Below are 15,747 nucleotides of genomic sequence, written 5' to 3' on the forward strand. Positions count from 1 at the left end.
TTTTTGCTAAAAGCTAAGTCATGCTGGAGCTAAATGCTAATGCTAAGCGGGCCCATAAGCTAACTGAGGCTATCCTAGCACAGCCCGCTAGCGAGTCCATAGACATTGAGGCGTACTACGCACAACATGAGGCGAACGCGAATGCGGCACGACGTATGACGATGCAATAACATCGAAGCAAGGGGACCGGAGAGAGGAGAGAGACGACGCACACACGATGACCTGCTAACCGAGCCACGCCGCTGAGACCGCTCCAGGTGCAGCGTCAGCTAAACCGCAACACGGACGGCTGCTGATGAAGGTGACGGCTTCGTGTTTACTTTTAACAAATAAATAACAGTTTAATAATAGAAAACTGGAGGCTGGAGACGGAGGACAACAGGAGGCTGCGTGGATGTTCGGGACTGCGGGACCTGTCCGGTTTGATGGACCGTGCACCGACAGTGGTCTTCGGACCGCTGTCCCAACCCTTTCACCCCTAACCCTAACCCTAACCCTAACCACATGAGATGGTGCGTTCAGGGACATAGTGTATGTTTATCTGTTTGATTGCGAAGTTCGGAATCAAAGAAAGAAACATCAACAACTGTTTCCGCCCGGTCTCGAACCGGGGACCTTTCGCGTGTGAGGCGAACATGATAACCACTACACTACGGAAACCACATGAGATGGAGCGTTCAGGGACATAGCTTATGTTTATCTGTTTGATTGTTGAATTTCGGAATCAAAGAAAAAAACATCAACGACTGTTTCCGCCCGGTCTCGAAACGGGGACCTTCCGCGTGTAAGGCAAACGTGATAACCACTACACTACGGAAACCACATGAGATGGTGCGTTCAGGGACATAGTGTATGTTTATCTGTTTGATTGCGAAGTTCGGAATCAAAGAAAAAAACATCAACGACTGTTTCCGCCCGGTCTCGAACCGGGGACCTTTCGCGTGTGAGGCGAACGTGATAACCACTACACTACGGAAACCACATGAGATGGTGCGTTCAGGGACATAGTGTATGTTTATCTGTTTGATTGCGAAGTTCGGAATCAAAGAAAAAAACACCAACGACTGTTTCCGCCCGGTCTCGAACCGGGGACCTTTCGCGTGTGAGGCGAACGTGTGAACCACTACACTACGGAAACCACATGAGATGGTGCATTCAGGGACATAGCGCATGTTTATCTGTTTGATTGTTGAAGTTCAAAATCAAAGAAAGAAACACCAACGACTGTTTCCGCCCGGTCTCGAACCGGGGACCTTTCGCGTGTGAGGCGAACGTGATAACCACTACACTACGGAAACCACATGAGATGGTGCGTTCAGGGACATAGCGCATGTTTATCTGTTTGATTGTTGAAGTTCGGAATCAAAGAAAAAAACATCAACGACTGTTTCCGCCCGGTCTCGAACCGGGGACCTTTCGCGTGTGAGGCGAACGTGATAACCACTACACTACGGAAACCACATGAGATGGTGCGTTCAGGGACATAGTGTATGTTTATCTGTTTGATTGCGAAGTTCGGAATCAAAGAAAAAAACACCAACGACTGTTTCCGCCCGGTCTCAAACCAGGGACCTTTCGCGTGTTAGGCGAACGTGATAACCACTACACTACGGAAACCACATGAGATGGTGCGTTCAGGGACATAGCTTATGTTTATCTGTTTGATTGTTGAAATTCGGAATCAAAGAAAGAAAGACCAACGACTGTTTCCGCCCGGTCTCGAAACGGGGACCTTCCGCGTGGAAGGCGAACGTGATAACCACTAAACTACGGAAACCACATGAGATGGTGCGTTCAGGGACATAGTGTATGTTTATCTGTTTGATTGCGAAGTTCGGAATCAAAGAAAGAAACATCAACGACTGTTTCCGCCCGGTCTCAAACCAGGGACCTTTCGCGTGTTAGGCGAACGTGATAACCACTACACTACGGAAACCACATGAGATGGTGCGTTCAGGGACATAGCTTATGTTTATCTGTTTGATTGTTGAAATTCGGAATCAAAGAAAGAAAGACCAACGACTGTTTCCGCCCGGTCTCGAAACGGGGACCTTCCGCGTGGAAGGCGAACGTGATAACCACTAAACTACGGAAACCACATGAGATGGTGCGTTCAGGGACATAGTGTATGTTTATCTGTTTGATTGCGAAGTTCGGAATCAAAGAAAGAAACATCAACGACTGTTTCCGCCCGGTCTCGAAACGGGGACCTTTCGAGTGTTAGGAGAACGTGATAACCACTACACTACGGAAACCACATGAGATGGTGCGTTCAGGGACATATCGCATGTTTCTCTGTTTGATTGTTGAAATTCGGAATCAAAGAAAGAAGGACCAACGACTGTTTCCGCCCGGTCTCGAAACGGGGACCTTCCGCGTGGAAGGCGAACGTGATAACCACTACACTACGGAAACCACATGAGATGGTGCGTTCAGGGACATAGTGTATGTTTATCTGTTTGATTGCGAAGTTCGGAATCAAAGAAAGAAACATCAACGACTGTTTCCGCCCGGTCTCGAACCGGGGACCTTTCGCGTGTGAGGCGAACATGATAACCACTACACTACGGAAACCACATGAGATGGAGCGTTCAGGGACATAGCTTATGTTTATCTGTTTGATTGTTGAATTTCGGAATCAAAGAAAAAAACATCAACGACTGTTTCCGCCCGGTCTCGAAACGGGGACCTTCCGCGTGTAAGGCAAACGTGATAACCACTACACTACGGAAACCACATGAGATGGTGCGTTCAGGGACATAGTGTATGTTTATCTGTTTGATTGCGAAGTTCGGAATCAAAGAAAAAAACATCAACGACTGTTTCCGCCCGGTCTCGAACCGGGGACCTTTCGCGTGTGAGGCGAACGTGATAACCACTACACTACGGAAACCACATGAGATGGTGCGTTCAGGGACATAGTGTATGTTTATCTGTTTGATTGCGAAGTTCGGAATCAAAGAAAAAAACACCAACGACTGTTTCCGCCCGGTCTCGAACCGGGGACCTTTCGCGTGTGAGGCGAACGTGATAACCACTACACTACGGAAACCACATGAGATGGTGCATTCAGGGACATAGCGCATGTTTATCTGTTTGATTGTTGAAGTTCAAAATCAAAGAAAGAAACACCAACGACTGTTTCCGCCCGGTCTCGAACCGGGGACCTTTCGCGTGTGAGGCGAACGTGATAACCACTACACTACGGAAACCACATGAGATGGTGCGTTCAGGGACATAGCGCATGTTTATCTGTTTGATTGTTGAAGTTCGGAATCAAAGAAAAAAACATCAACGACTGTTTCCGCCCGGTCTCGAACCGGGGACCTTTCGCGTGTGAGGCGAACGTGATAACCACTACACTACGGAAACCACATGAGATGGTGCGTTCAGGGACATAGTGTATGTTTATCTGTTTGATTGCGAAGTTCGGAATCAAAGAAAAAAACACCAACGACTGTTTCCGCCCGGTCTCAAACCAGGGACCTTTCGCGTGTTAGGCGAACGTGATAACCACTACACTACGGAAACCACATGAGATGGTGCGTTCAGGGACATAGCTTATGTTTATCTGTTTGATTGTTGAAATTCGGAATCAAAGAAAGAAAGAACAACGACTGTTTCCGCCCGGTCTCGAAACGGGGACCTTCCGCGTGGAAGGCGAACGTGATAACCACTACACTACGGAAACCACATGAGATGGTGCGTTCAGGGACATAACTTATGTTTATCTGTTTGATTGTTGAATTTCGGAATCAAAGAAAAAAACATCAACGACTGTTTCCGCCCGGTCTCGAAACGGGGACCTTCCGCGTGTAAGGCAAACGTGATAACCACTACACTACGGAAACCACATGAGATGGTGCGTTCAGGGACATAGTGTATGTTTATCTGTTTGATTGCGAAGTTCGGAATCAAAGAAAAAAACATCAACGACTGTTTCCGCCCGGTCTCGAACCGGGGACCTTTCGCGTGTGAGGCGAACGTGATAACCACTACACTACGGAAACCACATGAGATGGTGCGTTCAGGGACATAGTGTATGTTTATCTGTTTGATTGCGAAGTTCGGAATCAAAGAAAAAAACACCAACGACTGTTTCCGCCCGGTCTCGAACCGGGGACCTTTCGCGTGTGAGGCGAACGTGATAACCACTACCCTACGGAAACCACATGAGATGGTGCATTCAGGGACATAGCGTATGTTTATCTGTTTGATTGTTGAAGTTCAAAATCAAAGAAAGAAACACCAACGACTGTTTCCGCCCGGTCTCGAACCAGTGACCTTTCGCGTGTTAGGCGAACGTGATAACCACTACACTACGGAAACCACATGAGATGGTGCTTTCAGGGACATAGCTTATGTTTATCTGTTTGATTGTTGAAATTCGAAATCAAAGAAAGAAAGACCAACGACTGTTTCTGCCCGGTCTCAAAACGGGGACCTTTCGCGAACGTGATAACCACTACACTACGGAAACCACAGGAGATGGTGCGTTCAGGGACATAGCTTATGTTTATCTGTTTGATTGCTGAAGTTCGGAATAAACAAAAAAACATCAACGACTGTTTCCGCCTGGTCTCGAACCGGGGACCTTTCGCGTGTGCGGCGAACGTGATAACCACTACACTACGGAAACCACATGAGATGGTGCGTTCAGGGACATAGCGCATGTTTATCTGTTTGATTGTTGAAGTTCGGAATCAAAGAAAGAAACACCAACGACTGTTTCCGCCCGGTCTCGAACCGGGGACCTTTCGCGTGTTAGGCGAACGTGATAACCACTACACTACGGAAACCACATGAGATGGTGCTTTCAGGGACATAGCTTATGTTTATCTGTTTGATTGTTGAAATTCGAAATCAAAGAAAGAAAGACCAACGACTGTTTCTGCCCGGTCTCAAAACGGGGACCTTTCGCGAACGTGATAACCACTACACTACGGAAACCACAGGAGATGGTGCGTTCAGGGACATAGCTTATGTTTATCTGTTTGATTGCTGAAGTTCGGAATAAACAAAAAAACATCAACGACTGTTTCCGCCCGGTCTCGAAACGGGGACCTTCCGCGTGGAAGGCGAACGTGATAACCACTAAACTACGGAAACCACATGAGATGGTGCGTTCAGGGACATAGTGTATGTTTATCTGTTTGATTGCGAAGTTCGGAATCAAAGAAAGAAACATCAACGACTGTTTCCGCCCGGTCTCGAAACGGGGACCTTTCGAGTGTTAGGAGAACGTGATAACCACTACACTACGGAAACCACATGAGATGGTGCGTTCAGGGACATATCGCATGTTTCTCTGTTTGATTGTTGAAATTCGGAATCAAAGAAAGAAAGACCAACGACTGTTTCCGCCCGGTCTCGAAACGGGGACCTTCCGCGTGGAAGGCGAACGTGATAACCACTACACTACGGAAACCACATGAGATAGTGCGTTCAGGGACATAGTGTATGTTTATCTGTTTGATTGCGAAGTTCGGAATCAAAGAAAGAAACATCAACGACTGTTTCCGCCCGGTCTCGAACCGGGGACCTTTCGCGTGTGAGGCGAACATGATAACCACTACACTACGGAAACCACATGAGATGGAGCGTTCAGGGACATAGCTTATGTTTATCTGTTTGATTGTTGAATTTCGGAATCAAAGAAAAAAACATCAACGACTGTTTCCGCCCGGTCTCGAAACGGGGACCTTCCGCGTGTAAGGCAAACGTGATAACCACTACACTACGGAAACCACATGAGATGGTGCGTTCAGGGACATAGTGTATGTTTATCTGTTTGATTGCGAAGTTCGGAATCAAAGAAAAAAACATCAACGACTGTTTCCGCCCGGTCTCGAACCGGGGACCTTTCGCGTGTGAGGCGAACGTGATAACCACTACACTACGGAAACCACATGAGATGGTGCGTTCAGGGACATAGTGTATGTTTATCTGTTTGATTGCGAAGTTCGGAATCAAAGAAAAAAACACCAACGACTGTTTCCGCCCGGTCTCGAACCGGGGACCTTTCGCGTGTGAGGCGAACGTGTGAACCACTACACTACGGAAACCACATGAGATGGTGCATTCAGGGACATAGCGCATGTTTATCTGTTTGATTGTTGAAGTTCAAAATCAAAGAAAGAAACACCAACGACTGTTTCCGCCCGGTCTCGAACCGGGGACCTTTCGCGTGTGAGGCGAACGTGATAACCACTACACTACGGAAACCACATGAGATGGTGCGTTCAGGGACATAGCGCATGTTTATCTGTTTGATTGTTGAAGTTCGGAATCAAAGAAAAAAACATCAACGACTGTTTCCGCCCGGTCTCGAACCGGGGACCTTTCGCGTGTGAGGCGAACGTGATAACCACTACACTACGGAAACCACATGAGATGGTGCGTTCAGGGACATAGTGTATGTTTATCTGTTTGATTGCGAAGTTCGGAATCAAAGAAAAAAACACCAACGACTGTTTCCGCCCGGTCTCAAACCAGGGACCTTTCGCGTGTTAGGCGAACGTGATAACCACTACACTACGGAAACCACATGAGATGGTGCGTTCAGGGACATAGCTTATGTTTATCTGTTTGATTGTTGAAATTCGGAATCAAAGAAAGAAAGACCAACGACTGTTTCCGCCCGGTCTCGAAACGGGGACCTTCCGCGTGGAAGGCGAACGTGATAACCACTAAACTACGGAAACCACATGAGATGGTGCGTTCAGGGACATAGTGTATGTTTATCTGTTTGATTGCGAAGTTCGGAATCAAAGAAAGAAACATCAACGACTGTTTCCGCCCGGTCTCAAACCAGGGACCTTTCGCGTGTTAGGCGAACGTGATAACCACTACACTACGGAAACCACATGAGATGGTGCGTTCAGGGACATAGCTTATGTTTATCTGTTTGATTGTTGAAATTCGGAATCAAAGAAAGAAAGACCAACGACTGTTTCCGCCCGGTCTCGAAACGGGGACCTTCCGCGTGGAAGGCGAACGTGATAACCACTAAACTACGGAAACCACATGAGATGGTGCGTTCAGGGACATAGTGTATGTTTATCTGTTTGATTGCGAAGTTCGGAATCAAAGAAAGAAACATCAACGACTGTTTCCGCCCGGTCTCGAAACGGGGACCTTTCGAGTGTTAGGAGAACGTGATAACCACTACACTACGGAAACCACATGAGATGGTGCGTTCAGGGACATATCGCATGTTTCTCTGTTTGATTGTTGAAATTCGGAATCAAAGAAAGAAGGACCAACGACTGTTTCCGCCCGGTCTCGAAACGGGGACCTTCCGCGTGGAAGGCGAACGTGATAACCACTACACTACGGAAACCACATGAGATGGTGCGTTCAGGGACATAGTGTATGTTTATCTGTTTGATTGCGAAGTTCGGAATCAAAGAAAGAAACATCAACGACTGTTTCCGCCCGGTCTCGAACCGGGGACCTTTCGCGTGTGAGGCGAACATGATAACCACTACACTACGGAAACCACATGAGATGGAGCGTTCAGGGACATAGCTTATGTTTATCTGTTTGATTGTTGAATTTCGGAATCAAAGAAAAAAACATCAACGACTGTTTCCGCCCGGTCTCGAAACGGGGACCTTCCGCGTGTAAGGCAAACGTGATAACCACTACACTACGGAAACCACATGAGATGGTGCGTTCAGGGACATAGTGTATGTTTATCTGTTTGATTGCGAAGTTCGGAATCAAAGAAAAAAACATCAACGACTGTTTCCGCCCGGTCTCGAACCGGGGACCTTTCGCGTGTGAGGCGAACGTGATAACCACTACACTACGGAAACCACATGAGATGGTGCGTTCAGGGACATAGTGTATGTTTATCTGTTTGATTGCGAAGTTCGGAATCAAAGAAAAAAACACCAACGACTGTTTCCGCCCGGTCTCGAACCGGGGACCTTTCGCGTGTGAGGCGAACGTGATAACCACTACACTACGGAAACCACATGAGATGGTGCATTCAGGGACATAGCGCATGTTTATCTGTTTGATTGTTGAAGTTCAAAATCAAAGAAAGAAACACCAACGACTGTTTCCGCCCGGTCTCGAACCGGGGACCTTTCGCGTGTGAGGCGAACGTGATAACCACTACACTACGGAAACCACATGAGATGGTGCGTTCAGGGACATAGCGCATGTTTATCTGTTTGATTGTTGAAGTTCGGAATCAAAGAAAAAAACATCAACGACTGTTTCCGCCCGGTCTCGAACCGGGGACCTTTCGCGTGTGAGGCGAACGTGATAACCACTACACTACGGAAACCACATGAGATGGTGCGTTCAGGGACATAGTGTATGTTTATCTGTTTGATTGCGAAGTTCGGAATCAAAGAAAAAAACACCAACGACTGTTTCCGCCCGGTCTCAAACCAGGGACCTTTCGCGTGTTAGGCGAACGTGATAACCACTACACTACGGAAACCACATGAGATGGTGCGTTCAGGGACATAGCTTATGTTTATCTGTTTGATTGTTGAAATTCGGAATCAAAGAAAGAAAGAACAACGACTGTTTCCGCCCGGTCTCGAAACGGGGACCTTCCGCGTGGAAGGCGAACGTGATAACCACTACACTACGGAAACCACATGAGATGGTGCGTTCAGGGACATAACTTATGTTTATCTGTTTGATTGTTGAATTTCGGAATCAAAGAAAAAAACATCAACGACTGTTTCCGCCCGGTCTCGAAACGGGGACCTTCCGCGTGTAAGGCAAACGTGATAACCACTACACTACGGAAACCACATGAGATGGTGCGTTCAGGGACATAGTGTATGTTTATCTGTTTGATTGCGAAGTTCGGAATCAAAGAAAAAAACATCAACGACTGTTTCCGCCCGGTCTCGAACCGGGGACCTTTCGCGTGTGAGGCGAACGTGATAACCACTACACTACGGAAACCACATGAGATGGTGCGTTCAGGGACATAGTGTATGTTTATCTGTTTGATTGCGAAGTTCGGAATCAAAGAAAAAAACACCAACGACTGTTTCCGCCCGGTCTCGAACCGGGGACCTTTCGCGTGTGAGGCGAACGTGATAACCACTACCCTACGGAAACCACATGAGATGGTGCATTCAGGGACATAGCGTATGTTTATCTGTTTGATTGTTGAAGTTCAAAATCAAAGAAAGAAACACCAACGACTGTTTCCGCCCGGTCTCGAACCAGTGACCTTTCGCGTGTTAGGCGAACGTGATAACCACTACACTACGGAAACCACATGAGATGGTGCTTTCAGGGACATAGCTTATGTTTATCTGTTTGATTGTTGAAATTCGAAATCAAAGAAAGAAAGACCAACGACTGTTTCTGCCCGGTCTCAAAACGGGGACCTTTCGCGAACGTGATAACCACTACACTACGGAAACCACAGGAGATGGTGCGTTCAGGGACATAGCTTATGTTTATCTGTTTGATTGCTGAAGTTCGGAATAAACAAAAAAACATCAACGACTGTTTCCGCCTGGTCTCGAACCGGGGACCTTTCGCGTGTGCGGCGAACGTGATAACCACTACACTACGGAAACCACATGAGATGGTGCGTTCAGGGACATAGCGCATGTTTATCTGTTTGATTGTTGAAGTTCGGAATCAAAGAAAGAAACACCAACGACTGTTTCCGCCCGGTCTCGAACCGGGGACCTTTCGCGTGTTAGGCGAACGTGATAACCACTACACTACGGAAACCACATGAGATGGTGCGTTCAGGGACATAGCTTATGTTTATCTGTTTGATTGTTGAATTTCGGAATCAAAGAAAAAAACATCAACGACTCTTTCCGCCGGTCTCGAACCAGGGACCTTTCGCGAACGTGATAACCACTACACTACGGAAACCACATGAGACGGTGTATTCAGGAACCATCAACGATTGTTTCCGCCCGGTCTCGAACCGGGGACCTTTCGCGTGTTAGGCGAACGTGATAACCACTACACTACGGAAACCACATGAGATGGTGCGTTCAGGGACATAGCGCATGTTTATCTGTTTGATTGTTGAAGTTCGGAATCAAAGAAGGAAAGACCAACGACTGTTTCCGCCCGGTCTCGAACCGGGGACCTTTCGCGTGTTAGGCGAACGTGATAACCACTACACTAAGGAAACCACATGAGATGGTGCGTTCAGGGACATAGCGCATGTTTATCTGTTTGATTGTTGAAGTTCGGAATCAAAGAAAGAAACACCAACGGCTGTTTCCGCCCGGTCTCGAACCGGGGACCTTTCGCGTGTTAGGCGAACGTGATAACCACTACACTACGGAAACCACATGAGATGGTGCGTTCAGGGACATAGTGTATGTTTATCTGTTTGATTGCGAAGTTCGGAATCAAAGAAAAAAACATCAACGACTGTTTCCGCCCGGTCTCGAACCGGGGACCTTTCGCGTGTGAGGCGAACGTGATAACCACTACACTACGGAAACCACATGAGATGGTGCGTTCAGGGACATAGTGTATGTTTATCTGTTTGATTGCGAAGTTCGGAATCAAAGAAAAAAACACCAACGACTGTTTCCGCCCGGTCTCGAACCGGGGACCTTTCGCGTGTGAGGCGAACGTGATAACCACTACACTACGGAAACCACATGAGATGGTGCATTCAGGGACATAGCGCATGTTTATCTGTTTGATTGTTGAAGTTCAAAATCAAAGAAAGAAACACCAACGACTGTTTCCGCCCGGTCTCGAACCGGGGACCTTTCGCGTGTGAGGCGAACGTGATAACCACTACACTACGGAAACCACATGAGATGGTGCATTCAGGGACATAGCGCATGTTTATCTGTTTGATTGTTGAAGTTCAAAATCAAAGAAAGAAACACCAACGACTGTTTCCGCCCGGTCTCGAACCAGGGACCTTTCACGTGTTAGGCGAACGTGATAACCACTACACTACGGAAACCACATGAGATGGTGCGTTCAGGGACATAGTGTATGTTTATCTGTTTGATTGTTGAAATTCAAAATCAAAGAAAGAAAGACCAACGACTGTTTCTGCCCGGTCTCAAAACGGGGACCTTTCGCGAACGTGATAACCACTACACTACGGAAACCACATGAGATGGTGCGTTCAGGGACATAGTGTATGTTTATCTGTTTGATTGCGAAGTTCGGAATCAAAGAAAGAAAAATCAACGACTGTTTCCGCCCGGTCTCGAACCGGGGACCTTTCGCGTGTGAGGCGAACGTGATAACCACTACACTACGGAAACCACATGAGATGGTGCGTTCAGGGACATAGCGCATGTTTATCTGTTTGATTGTTGAAGTTCGGAATCAAAGAAAAAAACATCAACGACTGTTTCCGCCCGGTCTCGAACCGGGGACCTTTCGCGTGTGAGGCGAACGTGATAACCACTACACTACGGAAACCACATGAGATGGTGCGTTCAGGGACATAGTGTATGTTTATCTGTTTGATTGTTGAAATTCGGAATCAAAGAAAGAAAGACCAACGACTGTTTCCGCCCGGTCTCGAAACGGGGACCTTCCGCGTGGAAGGCGAACGTGATAACCACTAAACTACGGAAACCACATGAGATGGTGCGTTCAGGGACATAGTGTATGTTTATCTGTTTGATTGCGAAGTTCGGAATCAAAGAAAGAAACATCAACGACTGTTTCCGCCCGGTCTCGAAACGGGGACCTTTCGAGTGTTAGGAGAACGTGATAACCACTACACTACGGAAACCACATGAGATGGTGCGTTCAGGGACATATCGCATGTTTCTCTGTTTGATTGTTGAAATTCGGAATCAAAGAAAGAAAGACCAACGACTGTTTCCGCCCGGTCTCGAAACGGGGACCTTCCGCGTGGAAGGCGAACGTGATAACCACTACACTACGGAAACCACATGAGATGGTGCGTTCAGGGACATAGTGTATGTTTATCTGTTTGATTGCGAAGTTCGGAATCAAAGAAAGAAACATCAACGACTGTTTCCGCCCGGTCTCGAACCGGGGACCTTTCGCGTGTGAGGCGAACATGATAACCACTACACTACGGAAACCACATGAGATGGAGCGTTCAGGGACATAGCTTATGTTTATCTGTTTGATTGTTGAATTTCGGAATCAAAGAAAAAAACATCAACGACTGTTTCCGCCCGGTCTCGAAACGGGGACCTTCCGCGTGTAAGGCAAACGTGATAACCACTACACTACGGAAACCACATGAGATGGTGCGTTCAGGGACATAGTGTATGTTTATCTGTTTGATTGCGAAGTTCGGAATCAAAGAAAAAAACATCAACGACTGTTTCCGCCCGGTCTCGAACCGGGGACCTTTCGCGTGTGAGGCGAACGTGATAACCACTACACTACGGAAACCACATGAGATGGTGCGTTCAGGGACATAGTGTATGTTTATCTGTTTGATTGCGAAGTTCGGAATCAAAGAAAAAAACACCAACGACTGTTTCCGCCCGGTCTCGAACCAGGGACCTTTCGCGTGTGAGGCGAACGTGATAACCACTACACTACGGAAACCACATGAGATGGTGCATTCAGGGACATAGCGCATGTTTATCTGTTTGATTGTTGAAGTTCAAAATCAAAGAAAGAAACACCAACGACTGTTTCCGCCCGGTCTCGAACCGGGGACCTTTCGCGTGTGAGGCGAACGTGATAACCACTACACTACGGAAACCACATGAGATGGTGCGTTCAGGGACATAGCGCATGTTTATCTGTTTGATTGTTGAAGTTCGGAATCAAAGAAAGAAACACCAACGACTGTTTCCGCCCGGTCTCGAACCGGGGACCTTTCGCGTGTTAGGCGAACGTGATAACCACTACACTACGGAAACCACATGAGATGGTGCGTTCAGGGACATAGCTTATGTTTATCTGTTTGATTGTTGAATTTCGGAATCAAAGAAAAAAACATCAACGACTCTTTCCGCCGGTCTCGAACCAGGGACCTTTCGCGAACGTGATAACCACTACACTACGGAAACCACATGAGACGGTGTATTCAGGAACCATCAACGATTGTTTCCGCCCGGTCTCGAACCGGGGACCTTTCGCGTGATAGGCGAACGTGATAACCACTACACTACGGAAACCACATGAGATGGTGCGTTCAGGGACATAGCGCATGTTTATCTGTTTGATTGTTGAAGTTCGGAATCAAAGAAGGAAAGACCAACGACTGTTTCCGCCCGGTCTCGAACCGGGGACCTTTCGCGTGTTAGGCGAACGTGATAACCACTACACTAAGGAAACCACATGAGATGGTGCGTTCAGGGACATAGCGCATGTTTATCTGTTTGATTGTTGAAGTTCGGAATCAAAGAAAGAAACACCAACGGCTGTTTCCGCCCGGTCTCGAACCGGGGACCTTTCGCGTGTTAGGCGAACGTGATAACCACTACACTACGGAAACCACATGAGATGGTGCGTTCAGGGACATAGCTTATGTTTATCTGTTCGATTGTTGAAATTCGAAATCAAAGAAAGAAAGACCAACGACTGTTTCTGCCCGGTCTCGAAACGGGGACCTTCCGCGTGGAAGGCGAACGTGATAACCACTACACTACGGAAACCACATGAGATGGTGCGTTCAGGGACATAGTGTATGTTTATCTGTTTGATTGCGAAGTTCGGAATCAAAGAAAGAAAAATCAACGACTGTTTCCGCCCGGTCTCGAACCGGGGACCTTTCGCATGTGAGGCGAACGTGATAACCACTACACTACGGAAACCACATGAGATGGTGCGTTCAGGGACATAGCGCATGTTTATCTGTTTGATTGTTGAAGTTCGGAATCAAAGAAAAAAACATCAACGACTGTTTCCGCCCGGTCTCGAACCGGGGACCTTTCGCGTGTGAGGCGAACGTGATAACCACTACACTACGGAAACCACATGAGATGGTGCGTTCAGGGACATAGTGTATGTTTATCTGTTTGATTGCGAAGTTCGGAATCAAAGAAAAAAACACCAACGACTGTTTCCGCCCGGTCTCAAACCAGGGACCTTTCGCGTGTTAGGCGAACGTGATAACCACTACACTACGGAAACCACATGAGATGGTGCGTTCAGGGACATAGCTTATGTTTATCTGTTTGATTGTTGAAATTCGGAATCAAAGAAAGAAAGACCAACGACTGTTTCCGCCCGGTCTCGAAACGGGGACCTTCCGCGTGGAAGGCGAACGTGATAACCACTAAACTACGGAAACCACATGAGATGGTGCGTTCAGGGACATAGTGTATGTTTATCTGTTTGATTGCGAAGTTCGGAATCAAAGAAAGAAACATCAACGACTGTTTCCGCCCGGTCTCGAAACGGGGACCTTTCGAGTGTTAGGAGAACGTGATAACCACTACACTACGGAAACCACATGAGATGGTGCGTTCAGGGACATATCGCATGTTTCTCTGTTTGATTGCGAAGTTCGGAATCAAAGAAAGAAACATCAACGACTGTTTCCGCCCGGTCTCGAAACGGGGACCTTCCGCGTGGAAGGCGAACGTGATAACCACTACACTACGGAAACCACATGAGATGGTGCGTTCAGGGACATAGTGTATGTTTATCTGTTTGATTGCGAAGTTCGGAATCAAAGAAAGAAACACCAACGACTGTTTCCGCCCGGTCTCGAAACGGGGACCTTTCGCGTGTAAGGCGAACGTGATAACCACTACACTACGGAAACCACATGAGATGGTGCGTTCAGGGACATAGTGTATGTTTATCTGTTTGATTGCGAAGTTCGGAATCAAAGAAAAAAACACCAACGACTGTTTCCGCCCGGTCTCAAACCAGGGACCTTTCGCGTGTTAGGCGAACGTGATAACCACTACACTACGGAAACCACATGAGATGGTGCGTTCAGGGACATAGCTTATGTTTATCTGTTTGATTGTTGAAATTCGGAATCAAAGAAAGAAAGACCAACGACTGTTTCCGCCCGGTCTCGAAACGGGGACCTTCCGCGTGGAAGGCGAACGTGATAACCACTACACTACGGAAACCACATGAGATGGTGCGTTCAGGGACATAGCTTATGTTTATCTGTTTGATTGTTGAATTTCGGAATCAAAGAAAAAAACATCAACGACTGTTTCCGCCCGGTCTCGAAACGGGGACCTTCCGCGTGTAAGGCAAACGTGATAACCACTACACTACGGAAACCACATGAGATGGTGCGTTCAGGGACATAGTGTATGTTTATCTGTTTGATTGCGAAGTTCGGAATCAAAGAAAAAAACATCAACGACTGTTTCCGCCCGGTCTCGAACCGGGGACCTTTCGCGTGTGAGGCGAACGTGATAACCACTACACTACGGAAACCACATGAGATGGTGCGTTCAGGGACATAGTGTATGTTTATCTGTTTGATTGCGAAGTTCGGAATCAAAGAAAAAAACACCAACGACTGTTTCCGCCCGGTCTCGAACCGGGGACCTTTCGCGTGTGAGGCGAACGTGATAACCACTACACTACGGAAACCACATGAGATGGTGCATTCAGGGACATAGCGCATGTTTATCTGTTTGATTGTTGAAGTTCAAAATCAAAGAAAGAAACACCAACGACTGTTTCCGCCCGGTCTCGAACCAGGGACCTTTCGCGTGTTAGGCGAACGTGATAACCACTACACTACGGAAACCACATGAGATGGTGCGTTCAGGGACATAGCTTATGTTTATCTGTTTGATTGTTGAAATTCGAAATCAAAGAAAGAAAGACCAACGACTG

The 15,747-nt window shown here is 47.3% G+C and overlaps 45 non-coding genes across 45 annotated transcripts; all 45 read right to left on the bottom strand.

Annotated features, from left to right (window-relative positions):
- Positions 1–906: 906 nt before the first annotated feature.
- trnav-cac (transfer RNA valine (anticodon CAC)) lies at positions 907–979 on the bottom strand. Its single transcript has one exon. It is a non-coding gene; the product is annotated as a tRNA-Val (tRNA).
- A 246-nt stretch (positions 980–1,225) lies between these two features.
- Positions 1,226–1,298, bottom strand: trnav-cac (transfer RNA valine (anticodon CAC)). The gene has a single exon. It is a non-coding gene; the product is annotated as a tRNA-Val (tRNA).
- Positions 1,299–1,385: 87 nt separating this feature from the next.
- trnav-cac (transfer RNA valine (anticodon CAC)) lies at positions 1,386–1,458 on the bottom strand. The gene has a single exon. It is a non-coding gene; the product is annotated as a tRNA-Val (tRNA).
- Positions 1,459–2,342: 884 nt separating this feature from the next.
- Positions 2,343–2,415, bottom strand: trnag-ucc (transfer RNA glycine (anticodon UCC)). The gene has a single exon. It is a non-coding gene; the product is annotated as a tRNA-Gly (tRNA).
- Positions 2,416–2,820: 405 nt separating this feature from the next.
- trnav-cac (transfer RNA valine (anticodon CAC)) lies at positions 2,821–2,893 on the bottom strand. Its single transcript has one exon. It is a non-coding gene; the product is annotated as a tRNA-Val (tRNA).
- An 86-nt stretch (positions 2,894–2,979) lies between these two features.
- On the bottom strand, positions 2,980–3,052 carry trnav-cac (transfer RNA valine (anticodon CAC)). Its single transcript has one exon. It is a non-coding gene; the product is annotated as a tRNA-Val (tRNA).
- An 87-nt stretch (positions 3,053–3,139) lies between these two features.
- trnav-cac (transfer RNA valine (anticodon CAC)) lies at positions 3,140–3,212 on the bottom strand. The gene has a single exon. It is a non-coding gene; the product is annotated as a tRNA-Val (tRNA).
- An 87-nt stretch (positions 3,213–3,299) lies between these two features.
- trnav-cac (transfer RNA valine (anticodon CAC)) lies at positions 3,300–3,372 on the bottom strand. The gene has a single exon. It is a non-coding gene; the product is annotated as a tRNA-Val (tRNA).
- A 246-nt stretch (positions 3,373–3,618) lies between these two features.
- Positions 3,619–3,691, bottom strand: trnag-ucc (transfer RNA glycine (anticodon UCC)). The gene has a single exon. It is a non-coding gene; the product is annotated as a tRNA-Gly (tRNA).
- Positions 3,692–3,937: 246 nt separating this feature from the next.
- Positions 3,938–4,010, bottom strand: trnav-cac (transfer RNA valine (anticodon CAC)). Its single transcript has one exon. It is a non-coding gene; the product is annotated as a tRNA-Val (tRNA).
- A 716-nt stretch (positions 4,011–4,726) lies between these two features.
- On the bottom strand, positions 4,727–4,799 carry trnav-aac (transfer RNA valine (anticodon AAC)). The gene has a single exon. It is a non-coding gene; the product is annotated as a tRNA-Val (tRNA).
- A 556-nt stretch (positions 4,800–5,355) lies between these two features.
- Positions 5,356–5,428, bottom strand: trnag-ucc (transfer RNA glycine (anticodon UCC)). Its single transcript has one exon. It is a non-coding gene; the product is annotated as a tRNA-Gly (tRNA).
- A 405-nt stretch (positions 5,429–5,833) lies between these two features.
- On the bottom strand, positions 5,834–5,906 carry trnav-cac (transfer RNA valine (anticodon CAC)). The gene has a single exon. It is a non-coding gene; the product is annotated as a tRNA-Val (tRNA).
- A 246-nt stretch (positions 5,907–6,152) lies between these two features.
- Positions 6,153–6,225, bottom strand: trnav-cac (transfer RNA valine (anticodon CAC)). The gene has a single exon. It is a non-coding gene; the product is annotated as a tRNA-Val (tRNA).
- Positions 6,226–6,312: 87 nt separating this feature from the next.
- trnav-cac (transfer RNA valine (anticodon CAC)) lies at positions 6,313–6,385 on the bottom strand. The gene has a single exon. It is a non-coding gene; the product is annotated as a tRNA-Val (tRNA).
- An 884-nt stretch (positions 6,386–7,269) lies between these two features.
- Positions 7,270–7,342, bottom strand: trnag-ucc (transfer RNA glycine (anticodon UCC)). Its single transcript has one exon. It is a non-coding gene; the product is annotated as a tRNA-Gly (tRNA).
- A 405-nt stretch (positions 7,343–7,747) lies between these two features.
- Positions 7,748–7,820, bottom strand: trnav-cac (transfer RNA valine (anticodon CAC)). The gene has a single exon. It is a non-coding gene; the product is annotated as a tRNA-Val (tRNA).
- Positions 7,821–7,906: 86 nt separating this feature from the next.
- trnav-cac (transfer RNA valine (anticodon CAC)) lies at positions 7,907–7,979 on the bottom strand. Its single transcript has one exon. It is a non-coding gene; the product is annotated as a tRNA-Val (tRNA).
- Positions 7,980–8,066: 87 nt separating this feature from the next.
- Positions 8,067–8,139, bottom strand: trnav-cac (transfer RNA valine (anticodon CAC)). Its single transcript has one exon. It is a non-coding gene; the product is annotated as a tRNA-Val (tRNA).
- Positions 8,140–8,226: 87 nt separating this feature from the next.
- trnav-cac (transfer RNA valine (anticodon CAC)) lies at positions 8,227–8,299 on the bottom strand. Its single transcript has one exon. It is a non-coding gene; the product is annotated as a tRNA-Val (tRNA).
- Positions 8,300–8,545: 246 nt separating this feature from the next.
- Positions 8,546–8,618, bottom strand: trnag-ucc (transfer RNA glycine (anticodon UCC)). Its single transcript has one exon. It is a non-coding gene; the product is annotated as a tRNA-Gly (tRNA).
- A 246-nt stretch (positions 8,619–8,864) lies between these two features.
- trnav-cac (transfer RNA valine (anticodon CAC)) lies at positions 8,865–8,937 on the bottom strand. Its single transcript has one exon. It is a non-coding gene; the product is annotated as a tRNA-Val (tRNA).
- A 716-nt stretch (positions 8,938–9,653) lies between these two features.
- trnav-aac (transfer RNA valine (anticodon AAC)) lies at positions 9,654–9,726 on the bottom strand. The gene has a single exon. It is a non-coding gene; the product is annotated as a tRNA-Val (tRNA).
- A 185-nt stretch (positions 9,727–9,911) lies between these two features.
- Positions 9,912–9,984, bottom strand: trnav-aac (transfer RNA valine (anticodon AAC)). The gene has a single exon. It is a non-coding gene; the product is annotated as a tRNA-Val (tRNA).
- A 247-nt stretch (positions 9,985–10,231) lies between these two features.
- trnav-aac (transfer RNA valine (anticodon AAC)) lies at positions 10,232–10,304 on the bottom strand. Its single transcript has one exon. It is a non-coding gene; the product is annotated as a tRNA-Val (tRNA).
- Positions 10,305–10,390: 86 nt separating this feature from the next.
- Positions 10,391–10,463, bottom strand: trnav-cac (transfer RNA valine (anticodon CAC)). The gene has a single exon. It is a non-coding gene; the product is annotated as a tRNA-Val (tRNA).
- An 86-nt stretch (positions 10,464–10,549) lies between these two features.
- trnav-cac (transfer RNA valine (anticodon CAC)) lies at positions 10,550–10,622 on the bottom strand. The gene has a single exon. It is a non-coding gene; the product is annotated as a tRNA-Val (tRNA).
- Positions 10,623–10,709: 87 nt separating this feature from the next.
- trnav-cac (transfer RNA valine (anticodon CAC)) lies at positions 10,710–10,782 on the bottom strand. Its single transcript has one exon. It is a non-coding gene; the product is annotated as a tRNA-Val (tRNA).
- A 397-nt stretch (positions 10,783–11,179) lies between these two features.
- trnav-cac (transfer RNA valine (anticodon CAC)) lies at positions 11,180–11,252 on the bottom strand. The gene has a single exon. It is a non-coding gene; the product is annotated as a tRNA-Val (tRNA).
- Positions 11,253–11,339: 87 nt separating this feature from the next.
- trnav-cac (transfer RNA valine (anticodon CAC)) lies at positions 11,340–11,412 on the bottom strand. Its single transcript has one exon. It is a non-coding gene; the product is annotated as a tRNA-Val (tRNA).
- A 406-nt stretch (positions 11,413–11,818) lies between these two features.
- On the bottom strand, positions 11,819–11,891 carry trnag-ucc (transfer RNA glycine (anticodon UCC)). Its single transcript has one exon. It is a non-coding gene; the product is annotated as a tRNA-Gly (tRNA).
- A 405-nt stretch (positions 11,892–12,296) lies between these two features.
- Positions 12,297–12,369, bottom strand: trnav-cac (transfer RNA valine (anticodon CAC)). Its single transcript has one exon. It is a non-coding gene; the product is annotated as a tRNA-Val (tRNA).
- An 86-nt stretch (positions 12,370–12,455) lies between these two features.
- trnav-cac (transfer RNA valine (anticodon CAC)) lies at positions 12,456–12,528 on the bottom strand. The gene has a single exon. It is a non-coding gene; the product is annotated as a tRNA-Val (tRNA).
- An 87-nt stretch (positions 12,529–12,615) lies between these two features.
- Positions 12,616–12,688, bottom strand: trnav-cac (transfer RNA valine (anticodon CAC)). Its single transcript has one exon. It is a non-coding gene; the product is annotated as a tRNA-Val (tRNA).
- Positions 12,689–12,775: 87 nt separating this feature from the next.
- trnav-aac (transfer RNA valine (anticodon AAC)) lies at positions 12,776–12,848 on the bottom strand. Its single transcript has one exon. It is a non-coding gene; the product is annotated as a tRNA-Val (tRNA).
- Positions 12,849–13,033: 185 nt separating this feature from the next.
- On the bottom strand, positions 13,034–13,106 carry trnad-auc (transfer RNA aspartic acid (anticodon AUC)). Its single transcript has one exon. It is a non-coding gene; the product is annotated as a tRNA-Asp (tRNA).
- A 247-nt stretch (positions 13,107–13,353) lies between these two features.
- Positions 13,354–13,426, bottom strand: trnav-aac (transfer RNA valine (anticodon AAC)). Its single transcript has one exon. It is a non-coding gene; the product is annotated as a tRNA-Val (tRNA).
- Positions 13,427–13,513: 87 nt separating this feature from the next.
- Positions 13,514–13,586, bottom strand: trnag-ucc (transfer RNA glycine (anticodon UCC)). The gene has a single exon. It is a non-coding gene; the product is annotated as a tRNA-Gly (tRNA).
- An 86-nt stretch (positions 13,587–13,672) lies between these two features.
- On the bottom strand, positions 13,673–13,745 carry trnav-cac (transfer RNA valine (anticodon CAC)). Its single transcript has one exon. It is a non-coding gene; the product is annotated as a tRNA-Val (tRNA).
- Positions 13,746–13,832: 87 nt separating this feature from the next.
- trnav-cac (transfer RNA valine (anticodon CAC)) lies at positions 13,833–13,905 on the bottom strand. Its single transcript has one exon. It is a non-coding gene; the product is annotated as a tRNA-Val (tRNA).
- A 564-nt stretch (positions 13,906–14,469) lies between these two features.
- Positions 14,470–14,542, bottom strand: trnag-ucc (transfer RNA glycine (anticodon UCC)). The gene has a single exon. It is a non-coding gene; the product is annotated as a tRNA-Gly (tRNA).
- An 86-nt stretch (positions 14,543–14,628) lies between these two features.
- Positions 14,629–14,701, bottom strand: trnav-uac (transfer RNA valine (anticodon UAC)). The gene has a single exon. It is a non-coding gene; the product is annotated as a tRNA-Val (tRNA).
- A 246-nt stretch (positions 14,702–14,947) lies between these two features.
- trnag-ucc (transfer RNA glycine (anticodon UCC)) lies at positions 14,948–15,020 on the bottom strand. Its single transcript has one exon. It is a non-coding gene; the product is annotated as a tRNA-Gly (tRNA).
- A 246-nt stretch (positions 15,021–15,266) lies between these two features.
- On the bottom strand, positions 15,267–15,339 carry trnav-cac (transfer RNA valine (anticodon CAC)). Its single transcript has one exon. It is a non-coding gene; the product is annotated as a tRNA-Val (tRNA).
- An 86-nt stretch (positions 15,340–15,425) lies between these two features.
- trnav-cac (transfer RNA valine (anticodon CAC)) lies at positions 15,426–15,498 on the bottom strand. Its single transcript has one exon. It is a non-coding gene; the product is annotated as a tRNA-Val (tRNA).
- Positions 15,499–15,747: the final 249 nt, after the last annotated feature.

Source organism: Gasterosteus aculeatus, chromosome Y (genome assembly GCF_964276395.1).
Source record: "Gasterosteus aculeatus chromosome Y, fGasAcu3.hap1.1, whole genome shotgun sequence".
Taxonomy (NCBI): Eukaryota; Metazoa; Chordata; class Actinopteri; order Perciformes; family Gasterosteidae; genus Gasterosteus; species Gasterosteus aculeatus.